Source organism: Zea mays, chromosome 1 (genome assembly GCF_902167145.1).
Source record: "Zea mays cultivar B73 chromosome 1, Zm-B73-REFERENCE-NAM-5.0, whole genome shotgun sequence".
Classification (NCBI taxonomy): domain Eukaryota; kingdom Viridiplantae; phylum Streptophyta; class Magnoliopsida; order Poales; family Poaceae; genus Zea; species Zea mays.
The window spans coordinates 176,160,956-176,174,044 of record NC_050096.1 but is presented as its reverse complement, the minus strand read 5'-3'; positions in this window follow the sequence as shown (position 1 = coordinate 176,174,044).

Sequence of the window (13,089 nt, the reverse complement as noted above, 5' to 3'; positions counted from 1 at the left end):
TGCAAATGCAAATAACAAATTGAATTTAAGTTACATAAATTAATCATGTGAGTGTCCGAGTCGCTCATGACCGTGAGCACGGCTAGTATACCAGTTTTACACTCTATCCACAAGTCGTGTATCTCATGTCGCCAGGGTTTGCAAGGTCCTTAGACACTAGCGAGGTGAATGGCTAGGGATCCACTACGAGACCTTTACAAAGTTTCACTAGCTTCCGAAAACCCGCTACAGTTATGGGAAGAGCACTTGCAAGAATCCCTCGTCTGACCGCCATCGCAGCAAAATGAACCCGAGAACCTCCCTGCATGCAACTCCCCTACTGCCCTTGCCCCTTTCGGGTAAGGTAGTCTTCCACTAGCTTTCCTAATTAGTTAGCCAAGGGGTCACATTCCTCCCTTGTGGTGGCACGTTTTCCCGGGTGGTTCTCCATGTTCCCATTAACATAACGATCTTATCATGAACATCAATAACATAACAGAATAATAGGAACATGGATATAATGAAATATTAACCCAAAACCATGTAAAGCAATAGCATAACTACCCAATGATTCAGGGGTAAACAAGGTAAAAAGGATAAACAGACTAGGGTGACCTATTGGGTCCCATCAAAATTAACCTATGCAGATCATTATGATTAATAAGAACATGACTGGGTAAAAAGGAAGTGATCAAGGGCACAACTTGCCTGACACTTGAGATTCTAGGCACCAGGTGATTCTTCAGATGCTCGAAACCTTGCGCTAGTCGTAGCAATACAAACAAACATGGTATAGACAAAATTAACATCACACCAAACATAAGTACAAACTGAATAATAATGATCTACGTGTCGCTACGAGATCGTGGGTTCGAGAACCACTAAGATCGGAGTCATGTTCAGGAGTTATGATCTATGGAAGATCTATGTGATTAAAATATGAAACTATATTATGAATTGGTTAGGATAAATCATATGCGAGGTTATTCTATAAATAATTATCTCAACTTTAATCTAAGTTATAAATTTACCATAAATTATATTTTGGTAGATAATGATGAGCACATTAACAAGACTAACCAACATAAGTTAAATAAAGATCTAATCATAAAATAATGAGACATGGTATAATAAATGTTTTTACTGCGTAGTAAATACTTATACGAGACTAACACAACTTAAATGGTTCAAATCGGAGTTATAGATTTTAAGTTATGAATTTCTAAAGATTCTATGTGTTTTGTACAAGATTAAATAGGATATAAATTTTAATGTGACTTTCATGTCAAAACAGAGGTACTATGTGATAAACAATAATATTATAGAATTATAGAAATTGGAATGGACTCATTTGGACTTAATATGAATTTTCTATGGATTTAACAAGATTCTGGAATTGTTTTTATATAAGAAATTCATTTTATAAATCAATTTCTCTGATTTTCCATTACCCTGGACCGCGCCTCAAATATCAGATAAGACAAGGACATCTGCGCAAGTATTCCCGTGACTCAGGCAACAGTCAAACTGGATGGCGGGTTGATTTCCTCAAAACCCAGGGTCTCATGTGAAATTCTGTAACAGCGAAGGGTATCGTGGTCCTACGACCGTTCGATTCTAAATCAATATATCAGATTAGATCTGAATCCGTAAGCGCTGCTAGCCCATGGATCATAAACCAACGGTGTGGATTTAAAGCACCGCAACCGCCTCGCGTCCGTCCGATCCCAATCCATGGACCAGATCAAGATACGCGAAGAGCTATTCCTAGACTAATTTGGGCCACACATTCACAAATCAACGGTCCACAGTGCACTCCTATCTCCTACCCAGCCCGACGGCGGTGCCGCCCCGCGAGCACGGCGATGGCCATCACCGGTGCCCGCAATACTCGCCCATGCACAATGAAACTCAACCCCGAAACGTTCTACGCGTAGCAGAGGACAACCCAAACGCTAAGGACGAACTTACAGGAGAAAGGGGTACGTGAATGGGGCCTGACCACGCCGTGGAGAGTCCGCGGCGGAAGCAGAACGTCCGGCAAGCAATTACTTGCACGCAATCAACTCTCCGAGTCTGGCGACTTCACGAATGCTCCAACGAGTCGCAGCGAAGCCCTAGGTCGAAGCGCCGAAAATGATTCGCCACTGTGTTGGGATTTTATCTGCCTAGGCAAGTTGATCCAACAAGGGGGTGGAAAGTGTGTTTGCAAAGTTTAGCACGGAATGCCAAAAGCTTAATCTCCCGTATGTGGGCACTGTACGAGGGTATTTATAGGTACTCAAGGGGCCGCCTGTCCTTGTCAAAGACGTTTAGACCCTCGAGTACCTGGTTTATCCCCAGAATATTCCCACGAGGGGAGGTTAGAGATAGTCATTAAGGTAAACCCTATTACAGACACGACCCTTATCGCACCTGACCTCACGGGGCCCATCACTATGGGCCGATTCACACATGGGCCTTCCGAGGCGGATGGGGGCGCGGGAGGCCCATAGACTTCGGTGGGGCCTTCGTCTAGCAACACCAGACCGAAGGGGGTCGCACTGGTCGCCGTCCCGGCGACACCCCCGGCTTGTTCTGGCGTGTTTTGTTGATGTAGCCTTCGTCAGCGTGATGAGAGGACGAAGTCGTAGAGGACCAGTTCGACTAAGTCAACTGGTGCCGAAGACGCCGCTAGATGGTGAAGACGTTGCCCTCGCTCGAAGTGGTCCCACGGGGGTTTTTGAAATGTGACCGAGATGGACGTGTTACTGTTGGACTGCATGTTTCCTGAGGCGTCGCGTCATGCCTATAAAAAGCTGACCGCGGCTGGGCTTGGTCTCGTCTTCCGTTTGCGCTGTAGAAACCCTAGCTTTTGTGAACTGCTCGCTTGCCCTCCTTGCTCTCCCGATTCGGAACTCTAGCCCACATCAAGCAGACCGCGCGCCACCGCCGACGGTACATTGCAATGTCTTCTTCTTCGTCTGCTGCGAGTGCGTCGTCGGCCGCGCCATCGTCCGAGGATAGTTTGAGCGATTTGGCGGTGATGGAGTAGCAGCCTGGCCATACCGTAGAGTTCGGTACCTCGAGGATTTCCTCGGTCCGTGTGCTGGAGATGCAATGACTTGGGTACTTTGGTGACGGTGTCGGGCGGGTTCCGGGTGTAGAGGAGATTCTCGAGCCTGAAGGCGAGTTGGTTGTTTTTGAGGCATTTTTTGTCGCCGGCCTTCACCTTCCGGCGCATCGCTTCGTGGCGGAGGTGCTGCGAAGGTTCAAAGTGCAGGTTCACCAGTTGACGCCGAACGTCGTGGTTGCGCTGGCGAAGTATGTTTGGGCGGTTGCTTCGTACGACGGGCAGCTGTCTGTGGAGGTCTTCGCCAAGAATTATGGCCTGCATTGGTAGAAAAGTAAAATAGGAAATAAGATTGCACAATTTGGATCATGCACCTTCACATCGAGGACTAGAAAGACTTCGGCGGAAGTCGTGGAGATAGTCCCTTGTGCCAGGAACAAGTGGGGCAACTGGTGGGATTTTTGGTTCTATGTGTCTCCTGGTGATGTCGAAGACCTGCTTGGCCTCCCTCCGGCCATTCTATGCTCACATTGTTATGTGGCGTTCCCTCAATTTGAGGTGGCGGAGGATGACGAGGACGAAGGGGCCCTTCGGTATGCTGACCGCTTGAGTAGCGGGCGCGATTTGGTTGAGGAATTTATCGGCTATGGAGTGTGGCCCTTGGCACACGGTTGGGTACTGGGTGAAGTATGCCCCTAGCGGATGCCGACCCTGGGTGACCAGTTGGTGCGAAGTCCTGCCCTCGTTGTGGATTTACGTGGTCGGAACCCGACCGCATTTGTGCGAGAGGTGGAGGCCGATGCCGTAAAGATTGTGGGAAGATATGTGCCGAGGACGGAGACTCTGAGGAGTTGGGATATCCGCGGTTCAAATGTTCGGTTGAACCACGTTTTTAAGTTGAATCGTTTGTCGTATGCCGGCTACCTGGGGGACGACGATGCCGATGCTACTGCTGTCCGTCGGGGGAAAAAGGTGATGACGACGGTCGACGAAGGCCCTTCGCGGGGAGCAGCGCCAGGCGCGGCCGCCAAGAAGAGGAAATTAGGTACAACGGCTGAGGGGTTGAGGGCTTCCGAATGTTTTGCTGCGGTTTTATTGGAGACCTGCGCGGTTCCCGGGGAGACGATGTCTTCGCTCGAGCTCCGGAATCTTCCGCGCAAATGCTGAAGGTTACCAGGGGTTGCTGGCCTAGGAATGTTCTGATTCCTCGGGCAGTCGGCGAGGACATGTTTACATCTCGATTAGCTCGTGAGATGAAAATTTTCCCTTACGGACGGAATGTTGCTGTTGTATTATCGACAGTGATGGAGAAGGATCGCCAAGACGCACCGCAGAAACGCCGGGCATTCGCGAGGGTTGGGGACCCGTGGCGCGAGATCAAAATGACGCGGGCGAGCGCAAAGCCTGCCGCCCCCGGCGCTAGCATGCCTCCGCCTGGCGCGCCTGGTGCCAGCGCGCCGCTGCCTGCCGTGCCCACACAAGAGCGAAGGCCGACGTCGCCACCGCGCGCTGTTGAGATGATGATGGGTGGCCCCAAAGTCTCCCTAGATATTTCCATGGAGGACTACCTTATGGGCGAGGTTGCGATGTTCGACGCCCACACTGGGCGAGGACCTGCCGGTGAGTGTTTTTGTTTTGTTGGGTTTTTTTATTTGACGGAGTCTGGGATTCTAACGTGATCGTGGTGCAGTAGCGGAGTCTAGGCAACTGGCTATTGTCCCGGCGCCGGTGGCTGGCCCCGTTGTTGCGGCGGTCGGGGCCTGGGGCGAAGGGGTCTACACAGGACCCGTGGTCCAGGTTTTGCGCTAGCGGAGAAATTGCTTCGGCTACCGCCGCGAAGGACGTGACTGTCTCATTTGCGCAGCAGCTAAAGCACGTGAGTAATCTTTGCCTCTGGTGGTTGGCTATTTATATTATGACTTCGAATTTGACAGTCTTTTGTGCCAGGAGGTCGCCTTCGCCGAGCATATCGCGTCGGGCGCTGACCGCAGAGTTTGCTGCTGAAAGGCGGTGACTCGAGGGGAGGATTGAGCGCCTCCGAACGCAGCATATTGAGGCAGTGCGGGACAGATCAGCCGCGGAGAACAGGAGCCGCAACTTACTTGAGAAGCTATCGGCGGCGGAGGCTGAGAAAGAGGACCTCGGCCACCGGCTCGCTGTGGAAAAGGAGAACGCGGACAGGGCCCACGCGGAGGCCCAGGCTAGCCGTGCCGAGGCCAACCTCGTTCTCCAACGCGCTACCGACGCGGAGTCGGGGCACAGGAGTCTTCGCCGCTATCTGGACAGAGCGGAGGCCTCTACTCGCACAGGGGTGGGCCGAGCACACAAGTTGCTCGTGGACGCGTACCGTGAGCTTGGTGTGTGTACTGCCCCCTTTGACGCGTCTGGCGAGGAGGTGGGCCTCGCTTCCTCGGGTGGTTGCAGGAGGAGCTAGAGCTACTCCCGGCGATTGTGACGGGTCTCATGTCCTTCGCCTCGTTCATTACCTGTGAAGGAGCTGCGAATGCCTTGTCCCGCGAGGGATGCAGGCACTTCGAAGTTTTTGACCGATCCAACGAGGACTTCGACCGTGGGATCTTCCAGGTCGGAGACGAGGTGTTAAAGTGGTCCACTGGGGCGCTTTATGATAGGATGTGGGGCCCGCACGGCCATGATACCGTCCGAGAGAGGTCGGACCGGGCGCTGGAGCAGGTGCGTGATTTTTTTCTTTTTTATTATATTTTTATATGTTGTGTTGTTTGTGTAGATGGCGAATGATGAAGAAGTCGATGACTTTGGAGGCCTGGAAAGCTCGGTGACCCATGTGGAAGATGTGAGGATGGAGATTGGGGAGCAACCGGCTCCACTGACCGGCCCTTGCGAGGACCCTGTGGCGGCCGCTGCCCCGTCTGGCTCCAGCGACGGCTGTGCCGGCTGCCGAAGACCCTGCCGAGCCGACCGCTCCTTCGCAGGTGGCGGGATTGTGTTAGGGGTGTTGTGTTTAGGACCTTATTTGTGTGATACTAAAAGTCGGTTGCTGCGCAGGTTCCGACGTTTGGGCCTGCGCAAGCAACCCCTGCTGATGATGTTAATTTTGTGGCGGCCGCGAATGCGATGTCTGTTAATGAAAATTTGTCTGGTTTGGAAACTGGGTCTTGGTCGTCTGATGGGGTTGAGTTTGACAGTCCGTTTTTGTGGACTGAAGAGTCTTTAGACGAGGGTTTTGTCACACCCGGGTTTCGGGGCACCAAGACCCGGGCGCGAACATAATCACCAGGTGTGCTGGGACCAAGTCTCACACATATGATGAATCATGGCACAGGATCGAATGTCACATCTTTACTATATAATAGAAGTTCTATACAAAATAAATAAGTAATTACATTATAAGGAGACTACGGTCCAGCAACCCAAAGTTGACTGGGAGACGACGACCTAGACCTCTCACGAACACATCGCAGCATCCTCCAAGCGCCTTATCCTGTGGTACCTGTTCTTGACCTGTGTGTGGGGGGGGTGTGAGACAGCAAGAGTGAGCTCACATACGTTCATCGCTCAACAAGTTGTGGGGAATAATGTGAATGAACTTGCCAAAGGTGGGAGCTCACGTGAAGTGTAAGGCTTACCAAAAAGGATGGTTAGAGCTGAGCATTGCTTTTAAAGTTGGTCAAAATTTTATTAGCAATTACTAAGTATAAGTAAATACGAGCCCAATTAAGTAGTAGAACAAAAGTAACAACCTCACCTGCGATGCAATGCATATGACAAATTGAATTTAAGTTCCATAAATTAATCATCAGAGAGTCCTGAGCTGCTCATGACCATGAGCTCGGCTAGTATACCAGTTTTACACTCTGCAGAGGTGGTACCCTTTACCCACAAGTCATGTTACCCGTCTGCCAAGGGATCGCGACTTCCCATACACCTCTACCGAGGAGGCGAGGCAGGGTAACACTACGAGGCCTTTACAAAGTTCCACTAGCTTCAGAAAACCCGCTACAGTTTATAGGAAGCTCCAATGCAGGGTTCTTGCCTGACCGCCATCGCAGCAAAATCAAACAAGGACCTCCCTACACTGACCACTCCCCTACTGCCCTTGCCCCTTTCGGGTAAGGTAGTCCTCCACTAGCTTTCCTAATTAATCAGCCAAGGGCGTCCATAAACCCTTGTGGTGGCACGTGTTTCTCAAGTTAAGCTCTATGTTCCAATTAACATTAATGATCTTGACATGAACAGTAAATAACAATGGATAACAAAAGTATAATCATGAATAATGTGCATCTCAATGCCCAAAACCACATATAGCACTAGCAAGTACTACCCAAAAAGTTCAGTGGTAAACAAGGCATAAAGATAGACAAACTAGGTAACCTATTAGGTCCCATCAAAATTAACCTATGCAGATCATTATGATTAATTAGAACATGAGTGGGTAAAAGAAGTGATCAAGGGCACAACTTGCCTTCAATGAGCTCCTGTTCAACTACTTCTATCTACTGCACACCAGGATCCTCAATCACGGGCTCTTCTACTCGCCACAATACAAACAAGCACAATGCATATAGAGAAATTAACATTACACCAAACATATATACAAGATACAAAGTAATAATCTACACATTAAAATAAAATTCTAGGAACAGGAATCATAATTTTTGGAGTTATAGATTTTAAGTTATGGATTTTCAAAGGTTTTATGTGTTTAAAATGGGATTAAGTGTGGGATTAATTTTCTTACTGTTGTCATGATAAAACAGAGACACTAAGTGCTAGAGAATAAAATTACAAAATTTTAGAAAGTGGAATGGACTAATTTGGACTAAAAATGGATTTTCTATGAATTTATCAAGTTCTAGTAATTATTTTCATATTAAAAATCCATTTATAAATTATTTTCTCTGGTTTTATAAGGTTCTGGACTGGGCCTCAATTTCAGTTAAGCACAGGGGGCTCGGGGTAAGTCGTCCTAGACACAGAGAACAGTGGAAGTAGGACGGCAGGTTCATTATAAAATACCCTAGGGTATCTTTAGCAAAATGTACCCGCGAAGGGGTATCTTCTATTGTGGGTCGGACGATCCAGATCCTGCGGCCTGGATTGAATCTAGTATTTAATGAAACGGTACGCGCCGAGGATCGTCGATCACGAAATCGACGGTCACGATCTAATGCGCGAAGGAGGTATACTACCGTTTGATCTGAGCCGCACAACATCCATCCCACGGTCCAAACCCCATCTGACCCTGGGCCGTTCATCCCGGGATCAACGGCACTGGTGCATTCTCCCTTCCTCCGCACCGCGGCGAACAACGACGAACAGGGCCGCGGCGCCCGACTACATTCCGGCGAGGACAACCTCCATCCCCAGAGCGCAATTCCTCAATCACAACCGCATGCACACACAGGGACATGTACCGAACCGAATAGGGGAATACTCACCGGCTCTAGTGGAACGGAGAACCCTGCCCACGACAGCTAGCGGAACAGCAGCAGCTCTGCGTCAACGTCGAGAAATTGGCGGCCGGTCCAGCCTCCGCCGCACTTGATTCCTCTAGGAATACGCCCGTCGAGATCCCGCGATACTCCCTGAACCAATACGAGTGCCCTCTACGGCACAGTCGGCCAGAACCGCGGTGGCGGATCTCTCCCTCTCTGCGAACGCGATACTGGTGGTGGCGGCGGCGCGTTTCTGGGCAGGGATGAGGTGCGGAGGATGGGCGAAGGTCGATTGGGGTTTTAACCCCCGAATTGTTTCGGTCAGCGGCGCTTTTCACGGGTCCGAGCAGGTCCGCACGGCCACGCCATGCCGAGAAGCTCGGCGGCAGCTACGCCAACCGTGCGCGAAGAAGTCGGGGATGACCAGCGGGTCTCGCGACTCAGTGAAGGGTTGAGCAGCGCGAGAGGGAGGGCTGGCCAGTGGGCCCTAGGTGTCGGCGCCAGGTTCTGGGTGGTGCGCGGTATGCTTCTCTTGGTGGGCCAGAATGGGGTACCGAGGCCCAGTTTGGGTACTTCTCTTTTTTTTTCTTTCACGTTTTCCTTTCTCCATTTCCAAGTTAAATTTGAATTTCGAATTTGAATTCAAACATGTGATAAATTTATTCTTAATTATTTTGTAAAATTAAGTAGTATCAATTCTGAAAATATAGTTTCTCTTTGTATTATATACTCTCCTTTTCTTCTCTTTTCTTCCCATTTCCTTTAATTCTCCACCTCATTATCAATATTATATTTTCATTTATTTTATTGCGATTGTATTAAATGCACAAACAAAATTCCAACATGATGCACTTTATTTTATTTCAGAATCATTTGTTTTGATAAATCCCTTAAATTTTAAGTATGCTCTTTTTATGATGCAAATGAGGCACATAGAATTGCGGATAACTCTCTATTACACTTGGTATACAACTTTGAGTATTACAAATCCTACCCCCCTTAAAAAGAATCTCGTCCTCGAGATTTGTAAGAAAAGTGGTGTAGAAAACCATATGTTTTGGTTGTAGTTTAGCTTCGAGTTTTTTTAGTGGTTTTAAACACGCATGTTTTCATAATAGTTTTTTTTATAAGGAATTGATTAGGAATGCATGGGTATCTTCTATACCTAGCCACTTATTATGTAGGATAAAGGATAGGTAGGTTAGGGCAAGAATAGACTGGGGTAAGAAAGTTTATGGTGAGAAAGAACTCCGTGTTGAGTGGCAATGCAACTGAAGGTTGAGTTTGACTTCTCTCCTTCCTTGACGAGGTTGATCTTTTCTTCTCCGGTCTTGGTTTCATCGATTCGCGGTGAGTGTATATTATCGGGGTGGAGGAATATGGTTAAGATAGGTATGGATGGAATAGACTACATGATGTAGGTCAAAAGCTTGTTTGTGGTTAGGTGAAGATAGACATATTATGCAATCCATCATGACCCTATTGGTTGGGTTAGAAGATGTTCTATAAGAGTAGAGTCGCATTTATTTTACCACTATTAACTGGTGAAGTGACTGTCCGTAGATTAGCTCAACTTAAGGTTAGACTTTGTTAGGTTAGATTAACCTATTAGGTTGGATCAGATCGAGAATAAATTTATATAACAATTTTAGAGTAGATAAGATCTAATTAAATTTTGGATTAGCTTATGGTTATTACACAAGTGTGGGATGAATATGCTAATTATGGCAAGATGAATCTATAAGGATAAGGTAGAATCTTTTGAGGTCAGTTAGATCTATTAGGATGAGATAAAATATTTTCAAGATAAGATGAGTCTACTAAGGTAATAGAGTATCTTTTAAGATAAGATGGATCTATGAGTGTAGGATAGAATCTTTTAAGATAAGATGGATATTATTAGGCTAGATATTTTAATGAGGGATAACCTAGTTTATCTAGTTATTTTTATAAGCATTTTTTTCTTTCCCTATATGTTTATGCAGATGTAATTGTGGACATTACTCCACAACCCATCACACTCAATCAAAGATCCAAATCAGATAAGCATCACAAGAACAAACATTCAAGCATATAAATATATTAAAAAATATAGTTTTGATTTTATTCCTAAGAGTAGGTCTCCTAGTCCTAGAGGTCACTTCAGGCACAATATTTCAAAGTGTGAAATCCACATATGTCTTTAGAAGGAAAAGGTAAGAATAATCAGAGTAAAGCGGAAATAGATGAGAAAAGATTAAGAAAAGTTTAGAGAGAATCAGAGTAGCAGAGGTAAGTAAATAATGGTTGTCCAGTTCTATCTAGGTTTCGTCCTACAGTCAACATTCCTCTGATACCACTTCTGTCACACCCGGGTTTCGGGGTACCAAGACCCGGGCGCGAACATAATCACCAGGTGTGCTGGGACCAAGTCTCACACATATGATGAATCATGGCACAGGATCGAATGTCACATCTTTACTATATAATAGAAGTTCTATACAAAATAAATAAGTAATTACATTATAAGGAGACAACGGTCCAGCAACCCAAAGTTGACTGGGAGACGACGACCTAGACCTCTCACGAACACATCGCAGCATCCTCCAAGCGCCTTATCCTGTGGTACCTGTTCTTGACCTGGGGGGGGGGGGGGTGTGAGACAGCAAGAGTGAGCTCACATACGTTCATCGCTCAACAAGTTGTGGGGAATAATGTGAATGAACTCGCCAAAGGTGGGAGCTCACGTGAAGTGTAAGGCTTACCAAAAAGGATGGTTAGAGCTGAGCATTGCTTTTAAAGTTGGTCAAAATTTTATTAGCAATTACTAAGTATAAGTAAATATCAGCCCAATTAAGTAGTAGAACAAAAGTAACAACCTCACCTGCGATGCAATGCATATGACAAATTGAATTTAAGTTCCATAAATTAATCATCAGAGAGTCCTGAGCTGCTCATGACCGTGAGCTCGGCTAGTATACCAGTTTTACACTCTGCAGAGGTGGTACCCTTTACCCACAAGTCATGTTACCCGTCTGCCAAGGGATCGCGACTTCCCATACACCTCTACCGAGGAGGCGAGGCAGGGTAACACTACGAGGCCTTTACAAAGTTCCACTAGCTTCAGAAAACCCTCTACAGTTTATAGGAAGCTCCAATGCAGGGTTCTTGCCTGACCGCCATCGCAGCAAAATCAAACAAGGACCTCCCTACACTGACCACTCCCCTACTGCCCTTGCCCCTTTTGGGTAAGGTAGTCCTCCACTAGCTTTCCTAATTAATCAGCCAAGGGCGTCCATAAACCCTTGTGGTGGCACGTGTTTCTCAAGTTAAGCTCTATGTTCCAATTAACATTAATGATCTTGACATGAACAGTAAATAACAACGGATAACAAAAGTATAATCATGAATAATGTGCATCTCAATGCCCAAAACCACATATAGCACTAGCAAGTACTACCCAAAAAGTTCAGTGGTAAACAAGGCATAAAGATAGACAAACTAGGTAACCTATTAGGTCCTATCAAAATTAACCTATGCAGATCATTATGATTAATTAGAACATGAGTGGGTAAAAGAAGTGATCAAGGGCACAACTTGCCTTCAATGAGCTCCTGCTCAGCTACTTCTATCTGCTGCACACCAGGATCCTCAATCACGGGCTCTTCTACTTGCCACAATACAAACAAGCACAGTGCATATAGAGAAATTAACATTACACCAAACATATATACAAAATACACAATAATAATCTATACATTAAAATAAAATTCTAGGAACATGAATCATAATTTTTGGAGTTATAGATTTTAAGTTATGGATTTTCAAAGGTTTTATGTGTTTAAAATGGGATTAAGTGTGGGATTAATTTTCTTACTGTTGTCATGATAAAACAGAGACACTAAGTGCTAGAGAATAAAATTACAAAATTTTAGAAAGTGGAATGGACTAATTTGGACTAAAAATGGATTTTCTATGAATTTATCAAGTTCTAGTAATTATTTTCATATTAAAAATCCATTTATAAATTATTTTCTCTGGTTTTATAAGGTTCTGGACTGGGCCTCAATTTCAGTTAAGCACAGGGGGCTCGGGGTAAGTCGTCCTAGACACAGAGAACAGTGGAAGTAGGACGGCGGGTTCATTATAAAATACCCTAGGGTTTCTTTAGCAAAATGTACCCGCGAAGGGGTATCTTCTATTGTGGGCCGGACGATCCAGATCCTGCGGCCTGGATTGAATCTAGTATTTAATGAAACGGTACGCGCCGAGGATCGTCGATCACGAAATCGATGGTCACGATCTAATGCGCGAAGGAGGTATACTACCATTTGATCTGAGCCGCACAACATCCATCCCACGGTCCAAACCCCATCTGACCCTGGGCCGTTCATCCCGGGATCAACGGCATTGGTGCATTCTCCCTTCCTCCGCACCGCGGCGAACAACGGCGAACAGGGCCGCGGCGCCCAACTACATTCCGGCGAGGACAACCTCCATCCCCAGAGCGCAATTCCTCAATCACAACCGCATGCACACACAGGGACATGTACCGAACCGAATAGGGGAATACTCACCGGCTCTAGTGGAACGGAGAACCCTGCCCACGACAGCTAGCGGAACAGCAGCGGCTCTGCGTCAACGTCGAGAAATTGGCGGCCGGTC